The following is an 18062-nucleotide window of genomic DNA, read 5'->3' on the forward strand; positions in this document are numbered from 1 at the left end:
CCAGGCACCCCTCCCATCCCCCCCTGCATTGCCTCAGTTTTAATGAGCATATTGGGTTACCTAAAATCTGCGTCTCCTTAAAATTTTCAGTCTTTCTCTCTCTCTCTTGGTGGGGGTGGGGTGGGGTGGGGTGGGGTGGTGGTGTGGTTCCTGTAGTGTCTTTTTTTTTTTTTTTTATTTATTTTTGGGACAGAGAGAGACAGAGCATGAACGGGGGAGGGGCAGAGAGAGAGGGAGACACAGAATCAGAAACAGGCTCCAGGCTCTGAGCCATCAGCCCAGAGCCTGATGCGGGGCTCGAACTCACGGACCGCGAGATCGTGACCTGGCTGATGTCGGACGCTTAACCGACTGCGCCACCCAGGCGCCCCTGTAGTGTCTTTTTAAAATGTTTGTCCAGACCCTGGTTCTAGCAATATGTTCTAAAACCGTGTATGTGTGTGTACTTCTTTGTTTTGTGTTGAACAGCAGCCTGCAGTATTTGAAATCTTAAATAGAGCTAATGGATAAGTAGATGGAAGTGTGTCTTTGAAGATGGGTAGGAGTTAGCCTCCCTGTTTAGTCTCTACCTTCTTCTCCCACAATATATCTATGATTCTCTGTGGTTACGGGATACAGTTTGAAAACCATACCATTCTGGAAGATGTGTTTGTTCTACAGTAATTCTGTCCCACAAGTTGCAACCATGGGCTGCATAGATAATTCAGTGACTAAAAACCAGTGAACTGAGATCAGTGCTCTTGCTAACGTACTGTGATCATCTGGCTTGCTTTCACAAATAGGCACTCCTTTTGAACTGTGGTGTGTTTTTCTTACTTTCGAGATTTGTGGAGAAACTTTCTGACCTGAAGTACATTGCCTCTGGTACTTTTGAAGAGATTTCATTTACCAAAGACTTAGCCAAAACAGATTGGGATAGAGTCAGCTTAGAATTTATTATTTAAGTTGGGACACTTTTGAGAGTTAAACACAGTGTTAATTATACTTACATTAGGCCTGCAGGAATGATCTGGATCTGCCCTAGACAATCGGTACCTATGTTTACCCTAAGATAGACACACTCTGCATAGACAAAATAGAAATTTTGAATACCCCGTTTTCTGAAAGCTCGGGACTTATCTGAAATCTTAAAATGTGTCTCAAGACAAATGGCCTTTACATTGTCCCTCCTTGAGGTGCTGTGAAGGAATGGCATCTGCTATGAGTCAATTTATTGAGCATCTTCGAGGTATAAATACTCAGCTAGTCCTTACCAGGATTCTTCACCAGCCATTGAAAAGAGCAAATTGCTTTTCCAAACAAACATTTAAAGAGTCTTGGCTTATAGTTTAGGCTCTGTGTTTTCTCTGTGCTAATAGTGATTTTTTCATGAATCTGACAGAGTTAATTCATCTTGTTTTCTCCCTTCTGTAGTCCCTATATTATATTTTAATTCCAAATTATTTGGAATCCAATCTCTTTTTTTGTTGCGGTAAATATTTCATATTTCTGTGCACTCTCAAAGAGGACCTTGGCATTTTCCTTTTTTTGGCTAGCCATAGCATTCAACCGACCATCAATGGATTCTCACTGTACTGATGGATACGCTGGGGAGGTCATTCGCAAGGGTGTGGTGGCTGAGTAGGAATGTGTTTCAGTTGTAAAAAGAATGAGGGCTATTCAGATTTAATGGACACGGTGTTTGAACATGGAGAAAGGAGCCAAAAGGTCATCTTATCCAGCCTGGGGAAGTTATTTATAAAGGAGTTGATATTACCAGAAGATAAAATGAACTTCTGTTCACCTCTGATTTCCTCCTTTACCTAGCGCTACTAATATCTTTTTAAAACTAGTTTTTAAATGACTGTTCACCTAAGTACAACTCAATATTGACCAGCTTTGTTCCCTGATGGCCACTTTCCTGAGTATGTAGGCTTTAGGACCTAATCTTAAAAAAGTAATAAATTCCTTATTTGTGTTAAGTGACTGTAAGCATTTTTCCCTATTCAGAATATCATCTATGCTGTGGTTGTACTCACACTAAATTATACTCAAAGCTAAGGCATCTATAGCATACTCAACCTTGACCTTTATCCTGAGGGTAACACATGTATGATGTGTTCATCATCTGCTGCTGTTCATCTCTACAGACTGAGTTCTGTGAAATCATGTGTCTGTTCCCTTTCATTCTGTGTGTTGCAGGTCAAGCATGGCCTGGTGATCTCTGTGTTTAATGGTTGCATGACATTGGCTTTGATTTATGGGAAGCATCTTGATCATCAGAGCCATGTTTGTTTATACATTTAATTCTGAAAGAGGGGAGAGGTGGAATTCTAAACTACATTATACTGTTTCTTCTCATTTGAAAATGCATATGTATGAAAAAGAAAACAAAAAACAAATTGATGGAGGTTGTAGTGTGGGTGGAAATATATGGGCAGTCACTGTTTTATACCAATATCCAAAGCTAGTTTCTAACCTACCTATTTGGAAATAAGGAATTTGATAAATATTTGCCCAGTTGAATAAAATGATAGGCATAGCTTACCTAGAGATGTGAGAAGGGACGGTTGGTGATGAGGAAGCCAAACCGAAGGGCCACTACTTGGTAGGCGACTCACTGGTAAATAATGGAGAAATGGCCGTTAGTTCTCTTACATTCTGTTAAGGAGGTTGGTTGCTTCCTGTTGGGATAAAGCCAAAATGCCCACAAGAATTCCTTCCATCACTGGTTCTTAAATAATTCCTTAAATCACGGTTTGATTGCTGGACATGGACCAGCAGCATTGGCATTGTCTGAGGACTTGATAGAAATGCACATTCTCAGGAATGACCCCAGATTCCCACCCCTGAGACAAGGTCTGTGGGTGAGCTCAGGGATACATGTTCTGGCAGGTGTGTTAAAGTTTGAGGATCACTAGTAAACCAACAATTTGTACCATCTTTAGGTTGTGAAGTCCTTTCATAGTCTGTTGAAAGCCACAATGTACAATACATTTTATATATTAGTGGGAGATTGGGGAACCCCTGATTAAATACTCTGATATAAACTATTTTAATTAAAAAAATTTTTTTAATGATTTATTTTTGAGAGAGAGAGAGAGAGAGAGAGTGTGTGTGTGTGTGTGTGTGAGAGTGTGAGCGAGTGAGCAGGGGAGGGACATAGAGAGAGGGAGTAACAGAATCCGAAGCAGGCTCCAGGATCTGAGCTGTCAGCACAGAGCCCTGTGCGGGGCTCGAACCCACAGACCGCAAGATATTGACCTGAACCGAAGTCGGACACTTAACCGACTGAGCCACCCAGGTGCCCATAAGTATTTTAGTTTTCAGACTGTATCCTGCTAGAATTCGTAGATTCTAAGTCACACACCAGTTTTTGTTTTGTGTTTTTAAAATTTGATAATAATTTGTCTGCAGTAGGATGTGTAGCTGTGGTCCGTGGTTTGCCACCAATTTTCTTCATGGAAAGGTCACACCCTGAAATTTCCAGACATTATTGCTGGGCTCTGCAGGGTGGTCCTGACACCTGCTTGCTCAACTGTAGACTTGATGGGGTAGAGGCTCTTTTTGTTGCACCTAGCCAGGCGCGTAGGAAGGGAATTTAGTGAAGACTTAATCTTCAAGTTGTTTGCTTTAAGCAGTTTAAGTAAAGAAGACTTATTAAGGCATGCATAGGAAAATTAGAAAATGTAGAAAAGTGGAAAAAGGAAAAGAAAGATCATTGAGAAATTTATCCTTGGGCAACCATTTTCTTGTAAATGGTAAAATAAGGAAAAGAAGGGTCACAAGAAGTAAGTTTATATCTCCTGCTTAATGTGCTATGGTAATAGTAGTAGCAATACCATTATTAGCAAAACCTAACATTGAGTTTTTAGAATATGCCAGATACTCTTCTAAATTCCTTTTCTGTATTAACTTATTAAAATCTAATAACTAATGTATGAAGTAAGTTCCGTAAATGTACCCCAATAAAACAAGGACAGTAAGGCACAGAGTGGTTAAGCATCATACCCAAGTACACACAGCTGGTAAGGATGTAAGTTGCAGCAGGGGGTGCTTTAGTTCTTGGTCTTAAACGTGTCCCTTCTACTGCTCCTCTAGGATGATGGGAAAACACATGCTGTCACTTGCTGTCATTACTGCTGCGTGGTGGTGGCAGCGGAGAGGAGACTCATGTGTAAATGGGTTGAGGGTGAGGAGTAGGGCATTTTTGCCGGGTCAGGTGGGCACAGAGGTGGATCAACAACTTGTGGGCGTGTATAGTTCCTATGATTTTAGGACTGTCCAGCACCTGTTAGTGACCCGGCTAATCACCAGCTTCACCTGGAAATACCTCCCATTCCACTGGCATCAACATGTAGAGCTGCTAAAAGAATGCCTGCTGATTGGGACCTTCCCAGCTTGCCTTGAAGTGATGGGCATCTGTTTAATTTTAAACATTACATTTTCTGTGCTGTGAACATACGCAAACAGCTTGAACCTGAAGGAAATGTATGAACTGGCCTTCACAATTTGCTACTATGGTGGGACTGACAGAATCATTATTGGTCACTGAGCCTTTATTATATTTTATTTAAAGTTTATTTATTTTGAGAGAGAGAGAGACACAGAGAGACACCGAGACACTGGGGGAGGAGCAGAGAGATAGGGAGAGAGAATCCCAAGCAGCCTCCTTGCTGTCAGCACAGAGCTGGATGTAGGGCTCAATCCCCATGAACCACGAGATCATGACCTGGGCCAGAATCAAGAGGTGCTTAACTGACTGAGTTACCCAGTGACCCTGGTCACTGAGCCTTTAAATAATACTTGCTTATAAAGTTGCCTTGTACTTAGATCTTGAGTTTAATGCCAGCTTGGGTCATAATGACTTTTCAAAATGTCACGAGCTTTGCATGTGAGATCATTTATTTAATTTTCCTTAAAATTATTTCCCAGAACAGTAAGTGGAAATTTTTTCTTGTTATATGAATGTAAAGAATCTAAGAGTGAATTGATTGACTATATCCAGGGAACAAGGACTGATCTCTAAGAGATAAATTAGAGGCTAAGATTGTGAACTGCAAAGTTGAAATTCCTGGATTCAAATCTGGCTTCCCCCACTTACCAGCTGTGAATGGCTAAAATACTTTAATTCATTTATTAAATGGGAATTACTCTCTGTATCCCATAGGATTGTTGTAAGAATTCACTGAGCATTAGTGCAGTGCCTAATGTGTGGAAAGTACTTAATAAATGTTAGTAATTGTTAAATACTAGGAAGGCAGGTAACCATGGGCAAAAGTTGAGATCTCTTCCTACTGTTCCCAACCCCTACTGACCCAGTGTATCTAGGTGACTTCCCAATGTCGCTTTTTAACGCTGAATATTTTTCTGTCGAGTAGTTGTAAACCAGAAGGCAAGAATCATGTTTAACCATTTCTCTATTGATGGATGTTTGGATTATTTCATATTTTCCTCATCATTATAAACATCTCATACCTTATTTCCTCACTCCCTCGTACTTTCCCATTAAAACTTTGAAGGTTGTGTTTGATGTTGGTCTTTAGTTCCACTGCTATAATTGTTTTCATTATTCTGCTGACACTTGTTTGGTGGGGTATCAGGAAGGGTTTGGGCTCGTTGGGTGTAGCGTTAAATCATTATTGGGCATTATTGGGCATACTGTGCTATGTTTTAAAGAATCGAGTCTTTCCATGAGGGCAGGAGGGGTGTGTTTTAGCAGAGAAGAAAGAGGAAGCTGTCTAAGCACTCTTACTGAAAACTTCTATGCCTGCCCAGTCTCTCAGAAATTCAAACCTGAACTCATTAGTTGGTATGTAATTGTATAAAGTGCTCATATACCAGTATGGAGAATGTTCTCATTTATATTCGATAGAATGCCTTTTCCCTGAAATTGTTCTTCTTCAAATTGAGGTTTAATTTTGTTTAATGTTTATTTATTTTTGAGAGGGAGGGAGAGCACGAGGGGAGGGGGAGGGGAAGAGAGAGGGAGACTCAGAATCTGAAGCAAGGTCCAGGCTCTGAGCTCTCAGTACAGAGCCAGACGCAGGGCTCAAACCCACGAACCCTGAGATCATGACCTGTGCTGAAGTAGGATGCTTAACTGACTGAGCCACTCAGGTGCCCCTAGTTTATATGTTTAAAAACTTGTCTAGTTCATAATCACAAGATCATTGCCATCTGCGAGGAGGAGTCTGGGCAGTGGTTTCAAACTTCTTTCCGGCTGGCTTCTGGGCAGGCACAACAGCTTTCCAGAGGTGTGTTTTAGACAGTCTGAGGGAGTCTCTTCCCTTCAGCCTCCTGAAGACCATTTCTGGTTCTGTGTCTGATGTAAAAGTGTTTTAAGATTTTGTTTGAATAGAACTTCTTCCTGACAAATGACAGTCCTAACAACTCTGATTTAGAGGGGTCTCTGATTTCGTCTCTTTCCAGGGACTAATGGGAGGGACTGGAACAGGGCCTTGTGACTCTGAGAATTGAAGGTGGCAGGCAAAGACTAGGGCATTCTGTCCTGGATGAGTATGACTAGTTCTGGTCCAAGGGGACATTTGATTGTTGTCTGTGCCCTGAACTTAGTTACAGAGTTCCAGAGCCCCTGCTGTAGGTTCTTGGCAATGTACACAGGTGCCTTTGGCTTTGTTGCCATCGTACTTTGCTCATTTCCAGTTCCTCCTTGCTCCTTAGTGCTTCTGTGTGCATGGCTGTGGAAACTTCATGCTGATGGCTGCTCTTGGCACAGTGAGTTTGGGGGAGGCTCATCTGATTCCTGTTAAATAAGGAGATTTTTCTTCACATCCTCAATTTTTGAGGCATTCAGAGGCCTCTGTTAAAATGAGAATATGAACTTGATCAAAGTTAAAATGCAAACAGATTTGTTGAATATTTGAAACTTAATGCTGAATGTGTCCAGAAATCCCAAGTAGAAGAAACCTTTAGGCTTATATTCATAGTACCAGCCCAAATGTAAAGCTGTTTGTTGTTGAGTGAATGTTGAGTGAATGAACTTAACATTAAATAACAGTTTACCTAAAGGCATATAAACCTTCTGATTTACCCTTCTAACTGAATGTTGTTGAAAGAATAGACTCAGATAACAGATGTCAGCCTCTCAGCATGATATTTCACCTAACATCTTTTGGAGTGTTCACTGAGTTCACAATGACACTTTTCCTTTAAGAATGTCACCCAACAGAAAGAATCCTGAACTCTATTACCCTATGCCCATGACCACAGTTCCAGAGATGATTGTGTAGCTGGTGGAAAGATACCCGCAGAAATGTGAAGCTGAACCAGTGACATTAGTGAAAGACAAAGATGTGAATTATAATGTTGTATTTGCAAAAAGTAAAGTCTCTCTGCCAAAACAAAACAAGCAGGAATGAAACAGCTCAAGGACAAAAACAGATTAGAGGAAGAAAGTATGGCCTAGAGCATTTCCAGCTTCTGGTTTTAGTACAACCTAAGATCTCTGATCCAAAGGCATTTTAGTATCTCATCAATAAATTCACTGGTCTGCAGGGCCCCTGGGTCGCTCAGTTGATTAAGCATCCGACTTGGGTTCAGGTTATGATCTCGCTGTTTGAGCCCGACATCAGGCTCTGTGCTGACAGCTCAGAGCTTGGAGCCTACTTCAGATTCTGTGTCTGCTTCTCTTGCTCATGCTCTGTCTCTGTCTCTCAACAATAAATAAGTGTTAAAAAGAACTAAAAAAATAAATAAACTCACGGTCTAAAACACAGCAAACCCCCCCCCCCCCCCCCGCAAACACAGTTTGCCTAGACTTTAGACATTATGAAAATTATATTTGCACAAAAGCACTTGTATAATAGTATAGTCCTTTTTTTGGCGTGTTGTGTTTTTTGACTTTCACATTAGTCTTAGCTATTTTTTCTTTGAATAATCTTTTCTAGCATTTTGAAGATTTTAAGTAAATGAAGGAGTGTATGAGTAAGTGATATGAACGAATCAGTGTCAAGGAACTCTAGCTGTAGGAGAAAAGCTTTGAGATTTGGTGGCTTGTGACTGGGAAAAATAAAACGTGTGTGCAGGGGCATTTGGCTGCTTGTTAAGAAGACAGTCAAGAGTGAGAAGAAAAATTGCTGTAGCCATTCTATGAAAGAAAAGCTACCTCTTCCTAGGGAGGGACTGGTGTGCTCGGTCCTCATATGCCATCGGATCCTGTAACTTGTATAAACTCCTTCCTGATGTGAAGTCCGTGCAGTCTCTCATGGGGTGCCTTCAGTGTGATTTGAAATGGGTGTTCAGGAGAACTAAGATTTACTTCATAGCTAGCATTAGTGAACTCTGTCAGTGCTGTAAAGTCCTAGAGAACTTTTCAAATTAAATTTTGGGAGCTCATTCTAGAGCGTATTTCCTGAATGGTAGAGTTTCTTAAATTCTTTAAATGAAAAGTTTATTTTGACTGTTATTGGAACCATTAACTAAACACTTCATGGACTATATGGCTTAAGACAATATTCCTTACTGGGAGTTTATTTTTTGCTGCTTTTATTCTTTCTGACTTAAGCCTTTAGAAAAAGTTATACATTGAATAAGGCATAAAAGTAATGGAGTTCCATTAAGGGAATGGTGATAATGGAAATACTTGATGAGAAAAAGGAATTTAAATGCATAACTTAACCACATTAAAGTAGCTAGCCATGAAAACTCCTTTTTCTCTTCAAAAAGAAACAATGCCAAGTTCATATGGTACTTTCTTCTATTTTGCCCTAAATTCTAAGCAACTATTGTTGATAGTTTCTCTAACAAATTTTTTTTCAATGTTTATTTTTGAGAGAGAGAGAGAGAGAATGCAGGCTTGTGAGTGGGCTAGGGGAAAAGAGAGAGGGGGAGAGAGGATCTGAAGCAGGCTCTGCACTGACAGCACAGGGTCTGATGCAGGGCTCAAACTCACAAACTGAGATCATGACCTGAACAGAAGTTAGATGCTTAACCAACTGAACCACACAGGTGCCCCTTGTTGATAGTTCGGAGCAATATTAGCTTGTGAATCTTTGGTAGTCATTAAACATAGAGGGACGTGCAAGCTACAAATAAATAAATTCTCATTTAGCTGTGAATAGTTTTCCTGTGGCAGTTCCTCACTTGAGGAAACATAAATGTCAGCTGGGTAATAAGAAATAAGACTTGCTAAACAGTGAGTGCGTTTTAGCTCAGTATCATCAAGGAAGCAGCTAGCAACATACAACTCTTCAGAACAGTCTCTTCATTTTTTAGTATATGGAGTATTTTTACCAACTTCATTGCTAAGTACTTAGAAAATGTTCTATGATCCTAGTTAATTTGTTAATTTCTCCAAGCCCTAATAAGTGGAAAAGAGTATTTTTATTCTTCCCAATCTTGTGCTTTCTTAGTAAAATCTCAAGGAAATAATTTGAAATGCTTTATATTAGATGCCTTAGGTAATAATCTTTGAGTAGCAGGAATAATTCTATTTATGCTTTGACTTGACATGTTTTTTAGAAGAAATATTACTAAAACATTTTTAAAAGTCCTCTAAATCTTATAAAATAATGCATATGTTTAAGGCTATAGAAACAATGTCCCCAGAGAGTAATCTTTTTGAGTAATCATTTATTACTCATTTTAGAAGTCAGTTTAAAATGGAGCTGCTAAGAATCACTTGACTGATGAAGCCTAATTCATTAAAGAGAATTTCGTCTATACTAATGAGATGGTAATTGATCTAATGCCTATTCAAAGAGGAAGAAACTATTGTGAGCAAACTGTCCTCTGTTTCTTTGTGCTGGGTTAAACTGTTGTTCATTAAAAAAATGCAAACTTTGGATTATCCCTATCCTAGTCAAAAGCTTATCATAAGTCAGGGCCAGACCATCACTTTCAAATGGAGACTTATGTGTCCATTTGGATCACATTTGTGACTTTATTCCTGTGAGTAGATTTTCCATCCAGGATATACCGTAGACTAAGCATAGGCCTCTTCAACAGGCTTTGTCTTAACCCATGGGGGCATTTGTAAATGAGCAACAGTGTTTATAGATCATTTCTTCTCTGCGAGATCTATTACCAGATGAAATAAGGAGTCAAATAAACAATTCAAGATGGATTATATACCTAAATGTAAAACTGAAACCATAAAGCTTCTAGAAGAAAACATAGAGTATGTTCACAACCTTGGGTAGGCAGTAATTTATTGGGATACAAAACACACTAATCATAAAATGAAAAGTTAATAAATTGTACCTTTTTAAAATTGAAAACTTCCATTTTTCATTTGATGCCATTAAGAAAATGAAAGGCAAGCCACAGATTGGGAGGAAAAATACACAATACACACTTCTATTAAATGACTCAGGCTATTTAAAGAATTTTTGTAACTCAATAAAAAAAAAAATGGCCAAAAGACATGAAGAAACAATTCACTAAAGAAGATGTTTGACCAAGTAACAGATGAAAAGGTGCTCAGCATCTTGAGTTAATAGGGAAATGCAAATTATAATGGTGAGATACTTCACACCCATTAAAATGGCAAAACAAAACCAAAAGAATTAAAACAACCCCCCCCCCCAAAAAACCCAAAACACCAATATTGACAATACTAACTGTACACAAGGAAATAGAACAATTTTTAGTTGGAGTATAAAGTAGAAAATCTACTTTGGAAAGCAGTTTGGTAACTTTTAATCAAGTTAAACATACAGCTAATGAGCTAGTAATTTAATTCCTTGGCTATTCACCTAAGAGAAATGAAAGCATATGTCCATAAAAAGCCCTTTACTAGAGTATTCATAGCAACCCTATTCATAACAAACAAAAATTAGGAATGACTCAAATGTTCATCAGCAGATTAAAACGAGTAAAGAAATTGTGGTATACTTAGAGAATACCACTTAGTAATCAAGAGGAATGATAGATGCCAACAGTGTGATCCCAACAATAAATCTCAAAATGTTAAATTGAGCAAAAGAATTCAACACAAAAGGTGTGTGTACTGTGTGATTATGTTTCAATGAAATTCTACTACAGGTAGAACTAAGTTCTAGTGACAGAAATCAGGTAAGTGGACACGTAGGAGTGGAAAGAAGTATAAGGGAGCTTTCAAGTATAATAATTGGGGTGGTGTTTACTTGGGGTCAAAATTCATTGAACTTACATTTCAAATCTTTCTATTTTATTGTATGTAGTTTACACTCCAACCTAAATTAAGTGGGGAAAAAATCGATGGTGTAAAACTGGCCCTGTAGAGCAGTAAGGATGTTGAAAGTGTATTGTAAACTATGTGTAAATGGTGTAGGATGTTGGAAAGATGGTGGGGAATATGCATCACACGAGCTCTCAGAAAAAGGCAGGTCAAACAGGAAAGGCTTTCTGGGCAAGAAATGGTTTATGTTGTGTTTTGAAGATGGAAATTGAGAAATGTCAGAGATTGGCCATTGAAGGGAAAATAATTCCAAATAGGATCAAGATCTCAGGTCAAGGGATCAAGACAAGGATAAAGGAAGACATGCTTTTAGAGGTCAGTAAAAATATTAATTGAATTTGTTTCTCTACTCAGTGTATCATTTCCCACTCCTCTGTTGGTATGTCATTTTCCTTTTTCAAGATTCGGCCTAATTTTGTTTCTTCAGTCCACTGGATGCTTCAGCACACAGTGTTCTTTCCTTTTTCTGAGCTCCTATTATAACTGCACAGTGTAGCACATAATTTTTCCTAGATTGTAGCCTATATGTTCAGTGGGTATCTTCTCAAAATTATTTCTTGAGGGAAGGTAGTTTTTCTTCCAATGCTCCAAGTGAAAGGCTGAATCCACAATAAAATGCTGGTTAAGAGTCTTTTTTTTTTTTTTATTTATTTAAAAAAAATTTTTTTTAACGTTTATTTATTTTTGAGACAGAGAGAGACAGAGCATGAACAGGGGAGGAGCAGAGAGAGAGGGAGACACAGAATCTGAAACAGGCTCCAGGCTCTGAGCTGTCAGCACAGAGCCCGACGTGGGGCTTGTACTCATGGACCGTGAGATCATGACCGGAGCCGAAGTCGGACGCTTAACCGACCAAGCCACCCAGGTGCCCCTGGTTAAGATTCTTTGGATGGAGGTTTGATAGATGCAGATAGATGCAGGAGAGGACATCTGGTGGAACGTAGCTTTGCTACATCTATATATATGAGTGTTAATGGCTATCCTTTTTGATTGTCACCTATATACCAGACATTATGATAACTGTTAAAATAGTTATTTTTAGGGAGGCATTTTTATTCTGTTTTTACAGATGCATAAACTGAGCAGACAGAGTTTTTGACAAGCTAGAATTTGAAGAATCTCTCTTTGGCTTCCACTGTTCTTGTGGTCATCAAACTACTGTACTGTGTTACTGAGAAATAAGGTGATGGTGATGACATCAGTAAACATTGATTGTACTCTTATGTCATGCCAGTCATTCTTTGGATACTTTATGCATATTCATTTAATTTCCATGATCAGTGAGGAAACTCATAGAATCATTGAATGAATAACTTTATCAAGGTGATATCAGAGTAAGTGGTGTGGTGTCAGGATTTGAAACCACATAGTCTGATTCCAGAATGCATGATCTTTGCTCTTTACTGTTATGCTATATACCTTGGCTTTGTAGACTTGAGGACTTAGGATTTAGTGAAAGTCGTCTTTTAGTGAAAGCATAGTGTGTACCTTTTCTTAGGTAGGGTAAGAATGGATTTAGATAAAAACTAGTGAGGCAGAATGTTGTTTCTATGGAACAGTTACTTTGTTCAGATCCTCCTTACTGCCGTCAATCCACTGAACATTTGTGGGGAAACTTCACTGTGCTATTTCCTTGTAAGGCTAAGACACACTCCGTTCTTTCGAAGGCTTAAGAGTCTAGGTCTAGGTCTCGGTTTTTTATTTTGTTATTTTACTCCCATGGCTTCTCAAGAATTTAAAAATTCTCATAGTATTTGAAATAAAGTAAGAAACTGGACATGACTGGCAGTATGCTACAGTTCTGGTTTTTGAAGGAAAATTAGCAGACCCATCCCCAGACAAAATAGTCTGGCCACAACCCCAAAGATTAGGCAGTAGGGGTACATTAAATATTTTAATTTAAAGTAATGTATTTAAAGGAGATCTCCTTTTCTAACACTGATTCTGACTTTGTTCCCTTTTTTTGTTAACAAACTACCTGTCTCCATGGCACTAGTAATAAGGGCTGCTGCTGTATGACTCTTCATAGATTCAGTGATAACAAGACAGCTCACCTTCAATTTTAGGTTTCCTTTTCTTTGTTTTTCCCCCTAAGTTTATTTGTTTATTTTGAGAGAGAGAGAAAGAGTGCATGCATGAGCTGTGGAAGGGTAGAGAGAGAGGGAGACAGAGAATCTTAAGCAGGCTCCGCACTGTCAGCATGGAGCCTAATGCAGGGCTCGACTTCATGAACAATGAGATCATGACCTGAGCTGAAACCAAGAGTCTGACACTTAACTGACTGAGCCACCCAGGTGCCCCTAGATTTTCTTTTAATTTCAGTATACCCTTTCTCTTCCCGTTTTTCACTTCTGTAAAAATGGTGCGTGCAGAGATATTTATAGTAGGGGAAGAGACAGTGAGATCCTTATGCAGAAACGTAGGTGGGCAGTTTCAGGGCCAGGAAAAAGAGAATATTGAATGTTAAGGCCAATTCCTACAATATTTAACTGAAATTTGTATTGTTTTCCATATCCTGTGTTTGTCATCAGTATATGTAGGGCATCAGCTTATAACAGGGTTAGGACATGGATTTGGATCAAGTCCGTAAATATTGGTTGGCTTCTGATGAGATTAGGTGCCCTTCAGATCTCTATAAAGAAAATTAAAATATAATCTATATAATCTATTACATCAAATAAATATAAACAAGTAAAATTAAATAAATAAAATATAATCTATTCCATTACAATATGTTCAAAGATTGTTGTAACATTGAAGATGTCAAGGCTTGTCTTGGTGCCCATTAAAATGTAAACTCCATGAGGTCAGGGAGTCTGCTGTAGGCCAGCTCCTGAGCATCATCTAGAATCATGGTGGGCACATGGTATGCAATGAGTCTTTACTGAATTAATGAATGACTGAAATATGTCCAGAATGGGAAGAAGATTTCATTTACCCCTCTGTATCAGGATGGAAACATTCCTTATTTAGAGGAAGCCTTCTATGAGCTTATCTACCAAACCATTGACCCTAGCGCCGAACTCACTGGGAAGATCCTATAAGCAATGGGTGAGTCTTGCTTTCCAGCCAGGTATCTTTCCCACAGTAAAGGAGAACTTGACATATTGCAAGTCTGCTTGGGGTAAATTGTTGCTATAGTATAGTGACTATATGAAAATCAGTGCGTGTGATCCTGAAAAATTGAGAATCAGATTTTCTGTCCCAGTGACTACACCAAAGTACACAGTCTCCTTTGGGCCAAGTCTGAGCTGCCAAATAGCTGATGGTTTTTCTCTGACATCTTGAGTTCGACAACAGATGTTACGTAATTGAGTAGAAGCCACCGTCCCTGTATGTTTATTTTCTTATCTGAGAGATGAAGGGTCAGAACATGATATCCGAGGCCTTTGATGCTTTTCAGAAACAACAGAAGGAAGACTTCAGAGTTGAATAAAAACCCAGCAATTTAATTCAGGCTGTGTCAAGACAGAGCATTTCAAAGGAGTCAAAAATTGATCAGATCCAAAAGTATATAACCAACATTTAACTTTGTCTTTAAAAGAACAGGTGGATTGGGAAGCTTTGTGGTAAACTTAGTTTTTCTGGGAATTAATATAGTTATTATTATGATAAAAATAAGGCTAGTAAATTACCTATTAGGTTTGTACTTTTTTCTTCTACCAACTAGCACCCTAGAAAACTCCCCGTGGAGGAGCCAGAAGATTTAATTAAAAGAATTTTAAAGACCTGATGGAGGGAACTTAATCCCATATGATACTCAGGAAGCTGAGAATTTTATATAGTTTGTTAGTGGGTAATTTTGGGGGAAAGATAGGATCCTTGCCCCCTAGACTTTTATGAGGCAATGCATTTTTCAACATTCAGGGACTTTCTGGGTTTAGTACCAGAATGTGGCAGCAGACTTGAAGCTAATTTGACATCCCAAGTAGTAAATAGAGCCCATCCTTTATAGTATCCACTCTGAAATGTGAGGACGATCATATAATTTACTGTCCAAACCAGGTCACTTAAGTAGGAAGTGTCCACTTAGGTAGTACAAAATTGTACTATTTACAATCAAGCCCAACCCTGTCCCAGGATGTATGGTCATTTTACCCAGTGGAATTCAAAATTGTGCAGCAAAATCACCTAGAGGGCTTGTTAAAACACAGATTGCTAAGCTTCACTCCCAAAGTTTCATAATTCAGTAGTTCTGGGGTAAAAAATTTGCATATCTAACAAGTTCCCTGGTGATGTTGATGCATCTTGTCTTGGGTCACTTTAAGAACGACTGTTCTACCTAGAAGAGCTTGGCACTCTTGCACCGATGGTGTAATTTTCATTTGAAAGAAACTCTCCTTATTGTTCAGTCATCCTCTATTAGGCAGTCTTATGCAAGTGCAGATACCCATGAGGAAGGTGGCAGAGTAAGCTCATGTTGGCATCAGCCTGTCATCTCTGGACTGGTCTGTTATTGGTATGCCAGAGACTGCCCATGCTGGCAGGTTGAGACAGCTAACTTTCAAGGAAATGCGGAAACTGAATGAAATAAATGTGACTTCTGGTTTCTTACCATAAAGGCATTGGCCTAGGAAGCTTCAACACCTAAATTCACTCTGAAGGCAACAATATTCCTCTGTCCACACTTGACTTCAGAAGCATCTTAGATCTAGTGGCAAATAACCTTGACTGTTTTTTTTTCTTCCTTCTCTCCTCCCTCTCTCCTTCCTTCCTCCCATGCCCCCTTCTTCTGTTTTCCAGTGGTCTTATATATAATTACATATACATTTACCTTGAGGTCTTTATGATAGTGAAAACAAAATGATGTCAGCCATATTTACTCAATGCTTCCTGTCTTACTGTGTTAAAGACTTGACATACATGATCTATTTGAGTCCTATAGCAGTTTTGTACTGATGTTATCAGCTTTACATCAGGGAATGGGACTCAGGGAGCTTGGTGGCCTGGCCTCCTAGAAGGTAGTTACTTAGTAACTGGCTACTTAGTGTATGGATTCGTTGTTTTTTCCTTGTGGAAAGTCTTTTTGTTTTGTTTTAATTAATTTATTTACTTTTTAAATTTTATTTTTTTGATTTACATCCAAATTAGTTAGCATACAGTGCAACAATGATTTCAGGAGTAGATTCTGTAATGCCCCTTACCCATTTAGCCCATCGCCCCTCCCATGCATTAGCTGTTTTAATGTGGCACCCCCCACATTGAGTCTTCTGCCTTTGAGAGACTTTTTTTTTCCTTAATGTTTTTTTAAATGTTTATTTTTATTTTTGAGAGAGAGAGAGAGAGAGCACTAGTGGGCGAGGGGCAGAGAAAGAGGGAGACAGAGGACCCAAAGCCAGCTCTGTGCTGAGAGCAGAGAGCCCAATGCGGGATTTGAACTCATGAGATCGTGACCTGAACCGAAGTCAGACACTCAACCGACTGAGATACCCAGGTGCCCCAGGAGAGACTTTAATTTCTATTGCCACCTTTCCCCCAACCCAACTGTTGTACTCTATTTAAAGATGTCAGAGATAGGGGCGCCTGGGTGGCTCAGTTGGTTGAGCGTCCAACTTTGGCTCGGGTCATGATCTCGCAGTTAGTGAGTTCAAGTCCCACATCGGGCTCTGTGCTGACAGCTCAGGGCCTGGAGCCTGCTTCTGATTCTGTATGTCCCTCTCTCTCTGCCCACCCCTGCTCTGTTTCTCTCTCTCTCTCTCTCTCTCTCTCGTCAAAAATAAATAAACATTAAAAACAAATTTAAAGAAAGATGTCAGAGATAGTTTTATGTTTTAATATAACTTCCCCCCTAATATGTGTGCCTGATACTAGGTCGAACATTGTTATAGCCAGAGAATTATAAATACTATCCTCCAGGGGTGCCCGAGTAGCTCAGTTGATTGAGCAACTGACTTCAGCTCAGGTAGTGATGTTTGTGATCTCATGATTTTATGATCTTGTGATCAGTTTGTGAGTTTGAGCCCCACATGGAGCTCCCTGCTGTATGTGGTCAGCTCCCTGCTTCAGGTCCTCTTCAGATCCTCTCTTCCCTCCTTTTTCTCTGTCCTTCTCTTGCTTGTGCTCTCTCTCAAGAAATAAACATTTAAAAAATTAATTAAAAAAATACTATCCTACAAATGCATAGTTGAGGATGAAAGCAGTCCAAGAGGATTTTAGGACCTGCTGATTGGTGATTGGGTAGGGTGCGGTGGAAGGGGTGGAAGGGCAGGTGTAGCAGTGGTAAGTTTGGGCTGATTGAAACCCTGTGGCCTTTGGGAGCTGCCATGAATGGAATACCAGTGCCTTGCATGTGCTCAAGGGCTCAGGCTCATGGTGAGATCAGCTGGATGGTCTTCGTCAGGGTAGTGAATGCTCTTTACATGCTTCTTCAAGTGTGAGGTGGACACTATAATATCTCAGTCAATGGCAATTCTTTCCCCACACCCTGCCCACTTCCCCTTATTGGGTCTTCATGCTTTGCATATCTCATTTGTGCCCTCATTTCTTCCTTAGCACACTATAATGGATGCGATAACTTAGTTTATGTGTATGTTACCAGTTGTGTATGTGTGTGCATACGATTATTGTGTATTTATGGATTTTATTGGAGTATAAAATTTGTAGACTCAAAAATGATGGAAGTATATTATTCTGATATTTTATGGTGAGTATATTATGTTTTCTTGTTTTTTTTATAATTTATCAATGATATTTAAGTTTTGTAGTGCTAAAATTGTTTTCAAGTCTGTTTTTCTTAAGAATATGTGAACTACAATGTGTGTGTGTTTTTTTAAACCAGTGTGATTTTTGATTGATTTTCTCCATAGGATTAGGTGTACTTTACCAAAAAAATTATTTCTGGGGGTACCTAGGTGGCTCAGTCAGTTGAGCATTGAACTCTTGATTTTGACTCAGGTTGTGA

General features: G+C 39.2%; 2 protein-coding genes across 3 annotated transcripts in view; one reads left to right on the plus strand and one right to left on the minus strand.

The window, feature by feature from the left end:
• MED12L (mediator complex subunit 12L) overlaps positions 1-18062 on the plus strand; it is a 338860-nt gene that overhangs the window by 167056 nt on the left and 153742 nt on the right.
• Positions 1-18062, minus strand: part of P2RY14 (purinergic receptor P2Y14) — a 56929-nt gene that overhangs the window by 37745 nt on the left and 1122 nt on the right. Inside the window, exon 2 of one of the 2 annotated variants that reach the window (XM_030330489.1) lies at positions 2528-2599. The exons of the other annotated variant lie outside the window; for it this stretch is intronic. The gene's annotated coding sequence lies outside the window, so the exon portion shown is untranslated. The remainder of the gene's footprint in view (positions 1-2527; positions 2600-18062) is intronic. 2 annotated transcript variants of the gene reach the window in all.

This window comes from Lynx canadensis, chromosome C2, assembly GCF_007474595.2.
Source record: "Lynx canadensis isolate LIC74 chromosome C2, mLynCan4.pri.v2, whole genome shotgun sequence".
Lineage (NCBI taxonomy): Eukaryota > Metazoa > Chordata > Mammalia > Carnivora > Felidae > Lynx > Lynx canadensis.